The sequence below is a fragment of the Labeo rohita genome, unplaced genomic scaffold (assembly GCF_022985175.1).
Source record: "Labeo rohita strain BAU-BD-2019 unplaced genomic scaffold, IGBB_LRoh.1.0 scaffold_328, whole genome shotgun sequence".
NCBI lineage: Eukaryota > Metazoa > Chordata > Actinopteri > Cypriniformes > Cyprinidae > Labeo > Labeo rohita.
The window spans coordinates 33,746-51,549 of record NW_026129246.1 but is presented as its reverse complement, the minus strand read 5'-3'; the positions used below and the strand labels follow the sequence as shown (position 1 = coordinate 51,549).

Sequence of the window (17,804 nt, the reverse complement as noted above, 5' to 3'; positions counted from 1 at the left end):
CAAAGGACATTATACTAGAAGACTTGTGTTTTGTTCAGATGCAACTTTGCAGACCTAAACTGTGCTGCAATGTTTTTTTTTAGATAGAAGAGGCTTTCTTCTGCCAAGCCTTCCAAACATGCCATTTTTGTCCCATATTTTTTTAATTGTATTGTCATGAACTTTATCATTTAACATGTTAACTGAGGCCTGTAGAGTCTGAGGTTTAGTTCTTGGGTTGTCTGCCATTTCTCTGAGCTTTACATGGTCTGATCTTGGGGTGAATTTTCTGGGACGTCCACTCCTGGAAGGAGAGGTGTCTGTTTTAAATGTCTCCCACTTGTGAATAAAGGTCAGATTGTTTGGAAATGGCTGTATTACTCTTCTCAGATTGATGGCAGCAACAATTGCTTCTTTAAGATGATTGCTGATGTCTTACCTCCTTGGCATTGTGTTAACACACACCTGAAGGCTCCAGACCAGCAAACTGCCAAAGCTTATGCTTTTATAGAGGTGCTCAGACTTGCCGATGATCAGTTAATCAAAGGTATTTGATTAGCAGTGCTTGACTGTGATTTACCCTCTTAATTCCAATGTTAACAGTAAGGGTGTCCTAACTTTGTCACACATGGCATTTCCATTTTGGCTTTATTTTTGTTCAGTAAATAATGACACGATGCAATTTCCCATGTGTTTTTGTTCATCTGAGGTTTTATTTTCAAAATTTTAAGACCAGCCAAGGACCAGTTTTTTTAATGATGTCCTAATACGGAAATCCATGGAATTCAATAGGGTGTCCAAACTTTTTCACATGACCGTAAATGCATGGAGTGACGAGGCTTCAGAATAAATATAATTTAACTTAACATATATCAGATTTAGTATACACAATATGGTGGTCCGGTTTCTATTACAGTGGGTACGGAAAGTATTCAGACCCCCTTAAATTTTTCACTCTTTGTTATATTGCAGCCATTTGCTAAAATCATTTAAGTTCATTTTTTTTCCTCATTAATGTACACACAGCACCCCATATTGACAGAAAAACACAGAATTGTTGACATTTTTGCAGATTCATTAAAAAAGAAAAACTGAAATATCACATGGTCCTAAGTATTCAGACCCTTTGCTGTGACACTCATATATTTAACAGGTGCTGTCCATTTCTTCTGATCATCCTTGAGATGGTTCTACACCTGCATTTGAGTCCAGCTGTGTTTGATTATACTGATTGGACTTGATTAGGAAAGCCACACACCTGTCTATATAAGACCTTACAGCTCACAGTGCATGTCAGAGCAAATGAGAATCATGAGGTCAAAGGAACTGCCTGAAGAGCTCAGAGACAGAATTGTGGCAAGGCACAGATCTGGCCAAGGTTACAAAAAAATTTCTGCTACACTTAAGGTTCCTAAGAGCACAGTGGCCTCCATAATCCTTAAATGGAAGACGTTCGGGATGACCAGAACCCTTCCTAGAGCTGGCCGTCCAGCCAAACTGAGCTATCGGGGTAGAAGAGCCTTGGTGAGAGAGGTAAAGAAGAACCCAAAGATCACTGTGGCTGAGCTCCAGAGATGCAGTCAGGAGATGGAAGAAAGTTGTAGAAAGTCAACCATCACTGCAGCCCTCCACCAGTCGGGGCTTTATGGCAGAGTGGCCCAACGGAAGCCTCTCCTCAGTGCAAGACCGCATGGAGTTTGCTAAAAAACACCTGAAGGACTCCAAGATGGTGAGAAATAAGATTTTCTGGTCTGATGAGACCAAGATAGAACTTTTTGGCCTTAATTCTAAGCGGTATGTGTGGAGAAAACCAGGCACTGCTCATCACCTGTCCAATACAGTCCCAACAGTGAATCATGGTGGTGGCAGCATCATGCTGTGGGGGTATTTTTCAGCTGCAGGGACAAGACGACTGGTTGCAATCGAGGGAAAGATGAATGCGGCCAAGTACAGGGATATCCTGGACGAAAACCTTCTCCAGAGTGCTCAGGACCTAAGACTGGGCCGAAGGTTTACCTTCCAACAAGACAATGACCCTAAGCACACAGCTAAAATAATGAAGGAGTGGCTTCACAACAACTCCGTGACTGTTCTTGAATGGCCCAGCCAGAGCCCTGACTTAAACCCAATTGAGCATCTCTGGAGAGACCTAAAAATGGCTGTCCACCAACGTTTACCATCCAACCTGACAGAACTGGAGAGGATCTGCAAACAGGAATGGCAGAGGATCCCCAAATCCAGGTGTGAAAAACTTGTTGCATCTTTCCCAAAAAGACTCATGGCTGTATTAGATCAAAAGGGTGCTTCTACAAAATACTGAGCAAAGGGTCTGAATACTGAGGACCATGTGATATTTCAGTTTTTCTTTTTTAATAAATCTGCAAAAATGTCAACAATTCTTGTGTGATGTACTTAAAAAAACAGATGTAATGTATTTTAATCATGACACACAGTAAATAAAAAAAAAAAACAAAACAAAACAAAACAAAAAAAACATTTTATTATTATTATGTTTTACCAATGTTGATTAGCAATGTTATATGTTAATGTTGGATAGATTAAAAGTATAACAAAATTATTGCCATTGTTTGGAGAGAATTTTTTTCTGTGTTGCAGGTGTGTTGAATTCCAAAGATGCATATAAATGTAAGACCAGAGATATTTGTTAGTTAAAACACTTGGTCACACAAACAATATTTCTTATGAATCAGACTTACTAGTTTTGATTGTAAAAGTTGCTTAACAGCATTTAAAGTAAAAGCACTGTTTTTGTTTACATTGTCCACTCACAAATTCCCAATATTTGCTGCACTGATCCAGAGGCTGCTACCCAGATAATCATTTGGGCCCATAATTGATATTATATGTGTTATTATGCCCTATATTTGTGACCAGAATTGTGCTTTAAATAGGGCCGGCCCTAGCATTTTGGGGCCCCTAAGCAGATTCAAAAGGGGTCTCCACTACATACAGTTTCACCTACATTTCCCCACCCCCCACCCAAATCCTCCAGTGTGCATATCCTACACTGAATATATATTTACTTAAGTACATTTTTTAATTATAAATGTTTAACCATTGCTTTCAAAGAAATATATCAACATTTAAGATTAATGCTTTTATTGTAGCAAAAACACTTGCCAATGGGTTATGAAAATTGTAACAGAGAATAAATTAATAATAATAATAATAATAATAATAATAATAATAATAATAATAATCATGTCAGACTACTCGTTGCCATTCGACCATTTATCCTTTGATGACATGTGTGCTGTCATTGATAGGGTGGGACTAGACAGAAGGTGCCATGAGTGTGAACAATGGCTAATGGTTTCATTATGAATAGTTTCATTGAATGTGTCTCAAGTACAGCTTGTATGTAAGCTTTTGTGTGTAAGTTTTTAAAAAAATAACTGTAAATACTATTGCTTTTCATTAGATGCTAGTATACCTATTTAATATATGCTACTAGTTACTCATTCGGTACTAGTATTTATTTATTTTTGACACTTTTGTAATTCTTATCTTAGTAGTCACAACTACTTTTTTTACTTGTCTATTATGACCAATCAGAGCTAGATATCTGAATGACAGACCCCGTAGAAGACAATGGCAAAAATGTGAAATGTGTTACTTGCAACAGTAGAACAGTTACTAGTCACTCTTGAAATAAGGACCTAGTGAATAAGTACTAGTATCTGTTCAGTAGGTAATAGTATTTATTGAATGAATACAGGTATCTAATGAATAAGTTCTAGTACCAAATGTCGCAGCCCTTGGCTTTGTGAATATGAGGCAGAGAGTCTCTAACGGGTGCATCTGGGTTTATTATCCTGCAACCAGCATAAGCACCATGAAAACTAAAAGTAAACACACAAATAGCTGGTTAAATAAGCCTTTGGCATAACACAAATTTACAAATAAATCCTCACATCTTTTACAGTGCATCATCATGCATTTGTACATATGCCATGCATATTAAATGACCCTTAAAGCTATTTAAAACTAACAACACATAAACAATAATTTGATCTGTAAACACATTAAACTTTTCTGGTAAAAGATACACAACAAAACAAAATTTCAGAAACAGTCAATGTAGAAATGTTACATCATTAAAGATTTTCCATCTCTTAAACATGGAACCAAAAAATACACACATGATTTGTTCATTTTGAACGGATCTTTAATGTGACTCTGGAAGAACAAGTCGTCTCGGGGAGTGATTCGTTCAGTCGCGCATGTGTAACATCCTATTAGGTTCTGTACTGGAATTAGTTCACCTGTTTCGAGTCTTCTGAGTTTTCTATTCGCTCATTCATCTTATGGGGCTGTCACGTTATGAACGAACGACTCAAACCCGAAAACTTGTCAGATAAGAGATGAGGTGAGCTTATCATAGACTAAAGACCCAGGTAAACAATGAATTAATCTTTTCTGTTTCTTATAGCATTACAGTTTTGTCTTGTTTGTAGTGTGATCGACGTTTGTTTAAACAGTTGGACCTTGGCTAATGACCTTCAGCACCTACTCCAGGGCCACATCTGCGTGTTCCAGATCTTAGGACCCTTGGTGCTCCAGGAGATCAGCATCCTACAGCACTTCCATCTTCAAGGGTGTCGAAACGGATTCCTGTTCCTTTCCCCACTGTACTGCCACCAGCACAACCAGTGGAAGAAGTCGCCGCCACCGGACTGCTCATCAACCACAGAGAACGTAAATATCACTTCCAAACCTCTTCCAGAGACCTTGGCATTGTTGTATATTTTCAGTATATGATTTTCTAATTTACATTAGATATTATAGCTGATTGCAGTTGATAACAAATCTTACATGTATTTGTTTGATGGATGATAAGGTTCTTCACCTCATTTGTTTCAGAGTAGCAACAGTTTATCTGTCCAGATAACGTAGCTCTGACATAGCAACTCCCAACGTAATCACTTGCTTTATATGCATCTTATGCACTTTATTCCTTCTTCATTCATGGTATTCATTTAGTAGTTGTTGATTACTCTTGTCTATCTTGTTAATAAAATTTATTTTATTACAACTTGTGTCTTTCTTGTGTTGATAATACAGGAGAGGTTCTACAAGTTAGAGATCCCATCAATCTTTCTTATGTGATGTACTCATAACCACACATTAATTGACGCGATCCAAGAATCATAACGTCAGCTGTGACATGAGTACCCATCACTACCCTATTTCACCTCCCTAGGTTGGCGAAAGTTAAATTCACTACCTTAATTGGCGTCCCTAGGTTGGCTAACTTAGATTGAAATGAGCCTCCTGTTTTATCAACTCAAGTCAATACACTAAAAGATAACAATAGAAGTAACTTTAGCAGGAAACTAAAAAAGTCTTTCACTGAGTCAGAAACCAATTGCATAGCAAGAGTGGTTCCCTCTAAGCCTGATTGATAGTTTCCTTGCTCAACTCTTTGGTACTATTTATGAATAGGATTGGCTGCAAAGTGTATCGAATTGTGATTTTTATTGTGGCATAGAGCTTGCTAATATTTTGCTCAATTTTTGTTAGCACAAGCTGTAATTGTTGATTATAACTAATTGCTACTAGAAATATAGCATAGGGTTCCCACCTTATAAGTCTATCATGGTTTTCTAGAATTTTTATGTGAATATGTCAGGTAAGGGTAACGCCCTCTGACAAGTAATAGACAAGTGCTAGAATTCGCACCCCTTGTGTGTGCGTAATATTCATTGTCTTAGTAGTTCAGAGCTGCTCACATTCGTGGCAAACTTCAAGAGCTAACTAATACAAGTGGCGGATTTATTTATTATATATACACACACCAGTATATATATATATATATATATAAAAAAATGGCTGATATGACTGCTGAAGCAGTGAGCCAGGCCTTAAAGGACGCTTCACTTTTATAAAGCTTCTGCCCAGCCTAGCACTAAACTGGCCTATCCAACCAAACCAGGCCATAGACAAATTATCTGTTGCCGACGAAAAGAATATAGATATGGATTTAGAGTTTCAGGAACTCGAAAACGAGTTGGCTGAGTTGCGTAAGGACAATTTAAAGTTAAGAGCTGAACTATGCAGATTGTCTACAGGTACTAAAAGCTTAAAGTCCTTCACTGACAGTCAGGAAGTAGAGCTGAAAAAGCTGAAAACTGACGTGGCCACTCTGCAAACAGAGTTGACCCATTCCTATAAAGACTTGTCAGTACAGACAGAGAGATTAAGTGCAGAAAGTACTAATCTGAATGAGACCAGAGCTGAGTTAAGGTCAGCTTTGCTTGAAATTTCTGAGCTGAAAAGGCAACAAGAAATTAGACAGAAGACTTGTGATTTGCCCAAGCAACAACCTTCTAACTCAAACGTTACCCAAATCCAGCATAGGGAACCATTGAGTAGAGTACGAGCTGAGGCTACAACTAGAACATCAGTTTTGGTAAACAAAGATGGCATTGCAGAACAGAGATGTGAAGTAATAGGATCGAGGATGAGTGAATTGGAGATAGGCAGACACCTCCCCCACAAGCAACCTGAACCACAGAGGGTGCACACCCACTCCACTAGTTCAGCTGTGAGGGAACCTCTGGTGAATAATCTTTCACAGGGACAGGGTTACCAGAAAAATGGTAATATTACAGCCTCTACCAGCCTTAGCATGAGTGTTGGCTTCACTCATTCCTATAATGCAGCTTCTTACTCCACCACAGGTAGAAAAGCTAGCTCCTCCTAACAATTATGACGAATTGTGTAAAGCCCTTCTGTCAGAGTACACTCTGTATCAGAACCCATCTGCCTCTCGTCTCTCCGCTTTCCGAATTAAGCAAGGCCGCCATGAATTTCCCAAAGAGTACTATGAGCACCTAAGGAAAATGTATTTTGCTGGTAGAGATGACCCTAGTGCAGAAGAGGATGTCATGTTCAAGAGTTCGTTTGTGAGTAATCTATACCCCACTGTTAGGAAACCTCTCACACTTCTGGTAGATGTTGACCGTATGTCTGCAGGAGAACTGAGGCAGATTGCAGTGCGAGCATGGGACAGTGAGAGGGTAGGCACAAACAGGATAGACAGACAGCCAGATACATCTGTGCTTGAATCAGGACATGACAGTAAAACTCCCTTTCGAATGGAAGTGTCAGAACTTCCCCAGAACAGGTTTGCCCATTCCAGCAATCTCCAGCAGAGCACCCAGAGCCCTAGGTTCTCAAGTTTCAGGGGACATAACAGTCACTGGGATGCCCCCAGAAAAGAGAGCTGGCAGTGGGAGGACAGAGAGCAAAGACAGAAGAAGGGTAGAGATGGCTATGAGAATGGCCACAAACACTGTAGTCATTACAGAAGTAGGAAATCTAGAGGAACTGAGAGTAAGGATGTTGAGAACTTAGCAGAGATCCAGCACCTACTTCATAAAGCCCTCAAAGACTTCTAGTCAGAGGAGAACACCTCCTATGACAGAGACCTGGTCTTCTCAGCATAACCAGGTCGGGGCCCCTCCCCCTCCACCTAACACCAGAGTGTGGATAAGAGACATGGGGAAAGGGGCGTACCTCATTATTGAACAGGGTCTCTCAGTGTCAGTAGACACTCAGTCCTTGTATCATATCAGACATCACCTTCAACCAAAGAAGTGTTCTTTACTTTTGACTTCAGTTTCCAGTTTAGACTTTCCAGTCATTGTCATGGGCATACAAAATCATAACCTTGTAGGTTATAAACTCTCCCTTTGGATGTCAGGAAAGGGGGGTCAAGCCCCATATGATACTATAGACCAACTAGTTCTCTTGCCACATTTAAAGTAAAACATTGCAGATCACAGGCAGGGTTGTTCTAATTTGTTGTTGTCAGTTCTAGCCATCCAATCTCCCTTAAAGTCATCCTTCCAAAGAGAGGAATAGTTTGATTGGACCTGTGATGCAGCCTCCCAGAAGCAGCTGCAGTCTTTAGAGAGAACACTCAAATTTACAACCTTCACTGCTGGTCACTATACAGCCCCTTGAACTGCACCATCCACAGTGTAGCCGGGATAATGAATGTCATACATGATCACTCTCGTTATTTGGTCTGTATATTAATGCAATATTTACTTATGATTTAAATGAGCTTTGCTCCTGATAATTAGACACTAGAAACAATCTTGTCATATGTGGTACCAAGTGAAGTTGAGCATTCTTTAATCAGGCATTGCAAGGAACTATGTAAACATTGCAGGTGCACTTAGCCTACAGCTTAAAGAGTGCCAAACCAAATTTAAGGAATTTACCACATTTAAGGAATTGGTTTCCTGCTAAATCTGCTCAGACAGTTTTTTTTAATGTTTACTCCTACCTTGATATTCTCCTTAAAGATCTTACACATACACTCTAAAAAACGCTGGGTTGTTTTTTCAACCCAAATGCTGGGTTGAGACCGCTGGGTAAGAATGTTGGGTTAATTTAACCCAAATTTGGGTTAAAACTGGTCTTAATTTATAACCCAGCGGTACTGGGTTAGGAACGCGGACTCGAGAGAGAGCAAGCACGTCGTGTCCACCGTACGTCAAAAAGTGCGCGCGAGAAGCGGCCATTTTCTCAGCGTCTGCAGATGGAAGCGAGTGAAGGACGATTTTCGGTAAGTAAAGATTAAAAATGTAAAGTCATCATTCATTATGTGTGTCCGGGAGTATTTTGAGACTTAATGGAACGTGGGAAAAGTCGGAAAAGAGCTTTTATGGTAAAATATGCTGGCACGGTTTTTGCCTCAGAAATAGTCTTAACGGCCTCTTCTACTGAACGGAAGAGATAGCTTTAATACAACGTCTGTGAGTTTCATATGTCATATTTACACAAGATTTAGGTGTTAATAGAGGATCGTTAACAGATTTACATGTTAATTCGTAAACTTTTTTTCCCGCGATTAAACTGAAAGTAGTTTCCTAAAGAAAACGGCGTTGTGTAATGAAGACTAGCTTAATTATTTTAAGGCTGATTAAGTTTTAATTGTTAAAAGTAATGTTTTGCATGTACTATTTCAGACTTGTTGAGCTTTGAGTCTTCATTGTGCCCGCGGCGGGAGTTAACGAAACAGAAGGCCGCGTGTGAGAGGAGGCGTTCGGCTCGGCTTCTTCAGAAGAGACGGAAAGATGGTATAAGGCAAGTAAAGGTCATAATGTCATAATTCCGTATTATAATTTTTTTGGACTAGTAGTAAAAGAATGTTTGCTTTTTTTGTAGATGTTGAAAGCCAGAGACATAGGAGAGCTTCATTCTTTCAGGATTGATGTGAGTTATTTTTGAAAATGCATGTTTCTGTTGTCTCCTGCCTGTTTGCTTCACATTTTGATGCAACAACAGAATGATGACTTGTTCACATTTTAATTAAACCACTGATGTCTGTGTTTTTAATTGCAGAACCTAAACCAACTTTGGAGTTAATGACACAGAATCCTGCTTGTGTGAGGTGGTGATATTCTCAGCTTCTTCATAAGAGAGAGAAAAAATGGTTTAAGGCAAGTAAAGGTCATAATTTCTTTTTTTTTTTTTTTTTTTGACTAAGTGTAAAAGAATGTTTTATGTGGAGGTTAAAAGGCCAGAAACATAAGAGAGCTTCATTCTTTTAAGATTGATGGGAGTTATTTTTTAGAAAATAAATGTTACCGTTGTCTGCTATTGTTTTTTCTTCTTTCCGTTCTTTTCCCCACACTTTTTTTTCATCTTGCATTTCCCTCCATTTCAAAATTAGATTATAGCATTATACAACTTGGATAATCTCGAAGAATATATACACACTACAACACACTCTGCTGCACCATGAACAAGGACAAACTGGATCACAACAAATAAAAGTAAGGTAACCCCACTCCAAACTCCAAGAGACCTCGATTTACTCTCCAGTCCAAGTATAACACCATCTGCATCACCAAAACTGCCATGCTGCACTGAGGTAAGCTACATTCTACTCTCAACTGAAAATAAACTTTTCGGACTTGATACCAGGATTACGTTGACTGAAGAATCCAAAAAATCACTTTAGGACTTTATGATAAAACAACTCAAATTACCAGCCAAAACTGTACAGATCATCACCTTATATTCACCATATCAGAGCTCAAAACAACAACAACCGACCATGACCGATCATTGCAAAATTTGAACACTACAGACACAAAGAAGTGGTACAGAGGCAAGGCAGACAACTTAAAGGCACAAAATATGGTCTCAATGAGCAATACCCAAAGGACATTCTCGAATGCCGAAAACAACTTTTCCCAATCCGAAAAGGAAGGAAAAAGGGCAACAATTACAGTGGACAACTTATACATAGATGAACAACTATATAATAGTTGTTTAGATCAATAACTGCCTTAACTGATCTAAACTCACTCTCTCTCTCTTTCTCTGCCTAATCTATAAGATGTGCTCTTGCTTTTGCACCTAGGTCTTGTGCCCCCCCTCCCATGTTCTACCCTATGTCTGTTTTCAATGGTTTTTGTTTTGTTGTTGCTGTCCTGCTTTGACATAATTGACATTGTCAATTATGTATCTGTATTTTTGTCAGTCTGCCAACAACACTGCATTGTTATACACACACGCATATGTACTGCCATACACTTTCGAATACATACTGTACACACACATTTATACGTATACAGTACTAACAGGCTCACATATTAATATACATCTCTGTTTATTTTTCACTAAAACATTTCATCTATCACTTTTGTTACCTGGAACATTCATGCATTTGGTTCTCAGACGAAGAGGATAAAAGTTTTTAATCATCTAAATAAACTACAAGCCGACATATGCCTTCTGCAGGAGACACGTCTATTAGAATTTAGTTATAATAAAATGAAATCATCAAAGTACAGTAATTTATTCCCGGCTCACTACAACACAAAACGGAGTAAAAAGTAAAGTAAAGTAAGTAAAGTAAAAAATTATCTTTTGTTCACAACATTACTGTTACAGATCCTGAGTGATGTTTCACTATCATAAACATCTCAATTAACAATGGCCCAGTTACAATTGCTAATTTATATGGCCCAAACACAGATGACCCGTCTTTTTTTTCAGACTTTTTTGTCCTCCATTTCATTTTTTTCTAACTGTTCAGTCATAATAGCAGGTGATTTCAACACAGTTCTAGACTCAACAATAGATAGATTTAACAGTTCGGGGAATACACAGAATCTGGAAATCCGCAGAAACCATAAAACAGTTCATGAGTGATTTTAGTCGTGGCGATAACTGGCATCTACAGCATCCCAACGTTAAAGAATACTTTTTTTAAGAATTTTACTCATATTCCCACATTGACTTCTTTCTCACCAGTAATTCTATCATGTCAAGTATTTCTGAATCTAATAGTCATTAGTGATCATGCCCCAGTAACATTAAAATGGAATATAATTAGTCCACAAAAACCCTTTACCAGATGGCGATTTAACACGTCTTTTGAAAGACCGTTTGACAGTTATTTTAAAAGAGAGTGGACATGCTTTCTAGAGATGAGTGACTCTCCCGAATCATCTCCGAGTCAACGCCGCCATCTTGTGGGTGTTTTGAGAATTACCGGCAGGACCATCATTTCAGCGCGTCTGAGGGGAAACGAGACAACAACGGCATGCATAGGTAAAGCACTTGCTTAGCTGTAATTAGTCAACTTTATTTAACATAATAGCATTAATGCACATATTAGACGTGTTACATAAATGCCTGATATGTAGCTAGTTTATGCAGCTTTGGATCGAAGAAATAGAAGAACTCACAGAGTCATGTAAGATAGTCAGTCCTGATAAACACGTAAATTTGTCTGAATTAAATAATATACAGCCATGAATGAGCACATGTTGGAAATGAAAGAGCTGAATTTAATTCTCTCTGTGTTGTCTATATGCTCTCATTAGTCTCGTGAAGTCGGAGTCGCTAAAATAATCTGTCAAATCCTGTCCCAGTACAGATTTAACTTTGCCTGAATTAAAGGAGAAGTCCACTTCCAGAACAACAATTTACAAATAATTTACTCACGCCCTTGTCAGCCATGATGTTCATGTCTTTTTGTCTTCAGTCGTAAAGAAATTATGGTTTTTGATGAAAGCATTTCAGGATTTTTCTTCATATAAATGGACTTGATTGGTGCCCTGATTTTGAACTTCCAAAATGTAGTTTACATGCAGCTTCAAAGGACTCTAAATGATCCAGCCGAGGAAGAAGGGTCTTATCTAGAGAAACGTGTGTGTTCACGATGCTACGAATTATTGATGGGTCGTTCTTAAACTATTTTTTTTTTTTTATGAAATATGTTTACTATTTAAAATAACTGCTTTCTGTTTGAATGTTTAAAAATGTAATTTATTCATGTAATTTTCAGCATCATTACTCCAGTCTTCAATGTCACATGATTTGCTGTCACATGATTTGCAAGAAATATTTTTATTATTATTATCAATATGTAAAACAGTTTTTTTTTTTTTTTTCAGGATTCTTTGATGAATAGAAAGATCCAAAGATCGGCATTTATCTGAAACAAAATGCTTTTGTAACATTTTACACTGTACCATTCAAAAGTTTGTTTTTTTTTTTTTTTAGGAAAGAAATTATAGAAATTAATACTTTTATTTAGCAAAGATGCTTTAAATTGATCAAAAGTGATGATGAAAACATTTATAATGTTACAAAAATTTTTTATTTCAGATAAATGCTGAACTTTCTGTTCATCAAAGAAACCTGAAAAATTCTGCTTAGCTGTTTTCAACATAATAATAATATACTTCTGAGCAGCAAATCAGGATATAAGAATGATTTCTGAAGGGTCATGTGACTGGAGTAATGATGCTAAAAATTCAACTTTGAAATCACTCGAATAAATTACATTTTAAAATATTCAAATAAAAAACAATTATTTTAAATAGTAAAAATATTTCAGCCTTTTTCTGTTTTTCCTGTACTTTGGATCAAATCAATGCAGGCTTGGTGAGCAGAATAGACTTCTTTAAAACAAAAAATCTTACTGTTCAAAATCATTTGACTGGTAGTGTATATGGTGAGGTAACTTGGTTAAATAACAATTTTTTTTTTTTTTTCTGTAAAATGTAAAATTTTGCATTCTGTTTCAAGATACAATATATTTTATTTTAACACCTACAGCTGGAGAAGAGAGGCGAGAGACGAGCTGAGGCTGAGAAACGTCTAGCTCAGGCCCAAGAAGCAGGTACAGACACTTTCAAAACAACATGCTTTTAAAAAAAATAATAATAATAATAAAAAAAAATAGTAATAATAATAATAATAATAATTCTGTCACAGTGAGGCTCTGTGACTAGAGACTCTTATTATGGAAAGGACTCTTATTTTGACATGGGACTGTGAACATACATGCATATGTTTCCCTATTGAACACCAGTTAACACGGATATGGTTGTCAATCATCATGTGTGATGTAATGTTGTTCCTGTCCTTATGTCGTTTTTTCCTTAGTTTGACATTTCATGATTGATAGACTTCACCATATTGGTTTATGTATTGTACTGTGTTAAGAAGTAATGCAAGACCGGTGATCAGGTTAAATGTTTATTGTTTTGTATAAAAATTTACATATCATGCAAAGTCATACTTGCGTATTAGAACATTTTCCCATGCCAAACAGACAAAACCCGGTCATAGTAAATGCTCACCATTTTAAAGATCTCATTCCCGCCAATAGGTGGGATGGTTTATTGTGCTCATGTAGGAAGGGGGAGGTTGGTGTTTTGTTTAATTTTTGGGTGAGCATTGTTAAGTATTAATAATAAGTTGAGTTTTTGTTTCACAATTTTTTTATTTTTTGTATTGTATAACAGTGTTTTTTGTTGTTGTTGTTTGATTTTGTTTCTGTTAAAGCACATTTGTTTGTCTTCCTTAAGTTTCTTCATTACCTTTGGGTTGCCAGATGGTTTAGTCTGAGAAGGAGGGGCTTAGTCTTTTTAAGATGGCTTCTCAGATTTGGTGGGGACTCGTAAGCTGTGTCCCAAAGTGGAGTCCACGCACTTCGAAGTGCATGGACTTCGAAGGCCACACCTCCGAAGTGCATGAGACGCTCCACCTTCGCAGGTTTTCCTAATTGCGCCACCAGGTGTTCCCGATTACCGCTCCTGTCGCATAGCAACGGTGCGAGAGGGGCGCTGCCATCCTGACAGGTTTAGGGGCCGTTCACATATTGCGCCTAAAAATGCATGGAAAACGGTAGGCGCGCCGATTTTTCCTCCTTTCCAAAGCGCTCTGTCGCTTGCGCTCCCGTGGCGTCTGCCGTTGATAAGCAACCATGACCTGCACACTCAATGAAGTTGCGGAAGTTTCATCAAAGGACAAACGGATTTCCAGCACTAAAAATCACTTGCTGTAGCTCTGCTACTAAGTTTATTTAAAAATGTACAGCTATGATCAGTTGTTTCTCCATCTTGGCTGAGCTTTCAATGTTGTTACGGGAAAGGATGAAGCTAATTGGTTGAATCTTGTCACATGTCCCGCGGTGCGCTTGCAGCATTCTGAAAAGTTGAGATGTTTTCAACTCCATGCGGCGCAGACGTGCCTGAAAAAAACGAGCGCGTCGCACCGCGAGCACGTCGCGACCGCACCGCTTCCGTTATGAGCGCGGCTGGCGCGCGTCTACATTTGAAACAACGAACTTGAGCGCGCAAAAGACGCGATATGTGGATGACCCCGTAGACGTTTAAGTTATGGAGCCAGCATTGGTCATATTTGTTTTTATATTTTATGTTTTACTGGAAGAGATGGTGGGGATGTACCTCGGGCTTGGCCAAGAGCATGGCCGGGTAAATTATACTGTTTTGCTGCATCCTTGCCGGATTACAATTTTAAACGCATTCATTGCGTTTGAACCGACATGAATAATGTAACGATACATATGAAAAAAAAAATACAAAACCATGCACACAGAAATATATAGCAGTTCAAATACTGACTGATATGTTACCAAAGTGCGATTTTATAATAGTTTATTGTCTTGATGGTGAACATATTTAGAAACCCTGATTTTAGGCAGTTAAGTAACCATAAAAATAAAACTGTGAATAAATAAAAACAAATTATGCATTGTTCATCTCAATGTTCAGCGGCAGCAGAGTGTTTGACATGCCTCGTTCCACTGTCCACCGCATTGTCCACCAAGTTGCTGAGGAGTTGGTGGCCATTCACCACCAAGAGATTCATCTCCCTGAAGACCCCAGAACACATGGAGGCAGGGCTGGACTTAAAATTGATGTTGTTTTTCTAATGTTAAACCTAAGCTATGGTTGTAAATAGTTGTAAAAAATATTTACAGGACAAAAAATAAAATAAACGTATAGAAGAGTGTTGTAAAAAAAATATAAGCTGCATTACAGAAATTTACACATTGTAATTTACAAATTGTACAGAATTAGTTCTCTTTTATTAACACGTGAATATACCATACAAAAATACAAAATGCACAAAAATTATTCATTTCATTCTTAAGTTACATCACAAAAATAAACTACAGAAATTATGTTGTTTCATTGACAAAGTGACAAAAAAAGATATTAAAAATTTGTGACACCTGCAATCCTAAATCAGAGCAAATAAACCATGCCTGTTAACAACAACAGCACAATGAATTTCAGCGGGAAAAAATACTCTATTAACTTGCTTACTTTGTATTTTTTTAAGTCTTTCCCCAGCAGGCTCACTTTCTGTAAAATAGTCCTACAACAAGAAAAAATGGAAACACTTATAATATAAAGAAAAGTTTGCAATCTTAACATTACAAAACATGACACAGCAGGACATGCATACAAAATACTAAAGTACGTGCTAAAGTTTGTTTACTTACATTACTTACTTACATTTCAATGTGAATTCCCCAACAGAACTCTCACCCGTCATGTTCTTTGAATATAAATTCCATCGTCATCTGCGGGCAAGTGATTCTGGGATATGGTAGGGTGCGAAGTGTCCATCAGATGTACACTTCATTTTCCTGGGAATCGGAGACCGCATTTGAAGTCGCTTTCGAATTACGGCAGCCTTCGTCGCGCCGCGGTGACGCATTCAGCCTTGGAATGCGCACTTCGGAGGGCGCATTCTGAATTGGGACAGCTTACGTCGTGACGCTGTGACGCAATCACCCTTCAAATTCGCACTTCAGAGTCCACGCACTTCAGTTTGGGACAGCCTTCGTCGCACCGCTGTGACGCATTCGCACTTAAAATATGCACTTCGGAGTCCGCGCACTCCACTTTGGGACACAGCTGTTGAGTGAGTTGTGTGATGATTGTGAAGCATAATTGCTGTCTTTTGGGTCAACCTGTTTGACATATCCAAATGTTTTTGTTTTAATTTTTTTTTTTTTGTAAATATTTCTGACACATCAGTGGAAAACCTTCACTTTTGCACCTGTGGGAATAAACATTTTGAACTTTTGACTCCATTGTCACGTCACCTCATTTTTTTTTTTCGCCTCCAGCTGCCGGTACATTTGGAGAAGTGGTGTGTATGCTGTTGGGAATATATTTGAGGCCTTTTTTCCTGCAGTTGATACACCACTGGCTCCCTTACAAATTCTTTAAAATTATCCTAATTTCAAGAATTCTCACAGGTGAACAGGAAAACATTGACAAGTTCAGTAAGCGTCTAGTGAAGGTTACCAAACAACACAACGAGGAATACAAGAGGTTACTTACTCTAATTGGAGTCCCGTACATTGAGGTACTGTCGGTCAACTACATAAAATTGAGTAAAAACACATATCATGGATATGGGCAAAAATAAATATCTGTTATGTTAAGGCTCCATGTGAGGCTGAGGCGAGCTGTGCTGCTCTGGTGAAATCAGGAAAGATTTATGCCACAGCAACAGAAGATATGGACGGTCTGACATTTGGAACGTCAGTCCTGTTGAGGCATCTAACAGCCAGTGAAGCAAAGTATGTATGGTGCACTTTATATCTCAAATTACCTGTTGATATCGACATTTGGATGTTTTTTTCTTGTTGATGGAGATGTTTGGCTATGTAGAAATAACTGGTAGTTTTTTCCATCCTAGAAAGCTCCCAATCGAAGAGTTTCATTTCAGTTGTATTCTACAAGAAATGGGTCTGACACATCAACAGGTAAGACCTTAGCTTTGTTTCAGTCTTATCTTTTGTACGTTAATATCTATCATATTCTACATGTGTCAATTCCTTCTAATTGCTTTCTGCGTATGTTTGAATGTCTTCCTCAGTTCATTGACCTGTGTATCCTACTGGGCTGTGACTACTGTGGCACTATAAAAGGAATCGGACCCAAGAGGGCCATCGACCTCATTAAATAGCACTGCTCTATTGAAGAGATCCTTGAGAATATTGACCCAAATGTACATATGTTTACACTGTTTAAAGGCATGCACTTACTGTAGAATGTCACATCGCAGGACATGACATGTTCAAAAAGGTGCCAAATCAGTGAGGCCTCCTTTCAAATTGCATCCTGGATCATACTTGCTAAATTGTGCCCTCTAGTGGCAGTCAGTGTATTGCTTAGTCAGAAAAAATAAATTTGGCCACATGGCAAGTGTATTGACTGTTTGCTCGCCATAAAATTTTGTCCACCATAATTTATTTTCATTATTTTTGCATTTAATTTTTACTGTATGTTATTAATGTTTATTACAGTTTAATTTACCGATTTTATTTATCTTTTTTCTAGTAATTTATGTGCTTGCTCATTTATTTATTTATTTTAACTTCTTACATATGATCTATTTTTTCCAGGTTAGTATATAGTTTATTTATTATAGTTATTATAGCGAGGATCGTATCCGTAACGGCTGTAAGAAGATCATGAAGAGTAGACAAG

At 38.0% G+C, this 17,804-nt stretch overlaps 1 pseudogene; it reads left to right on the top strand.

Annotated features, from left to right (window-relative positions):
- Window positions 1-7,422: 7,422 nt before the first annotated feature.
- On the top strand, window positions 7,423-17,502 carry LOC127160336 (flap endonuclease 1-like; annotated as a pseudogene).
- Window positions 17,503-17,804: the final 302 nt, after the last annotated feature.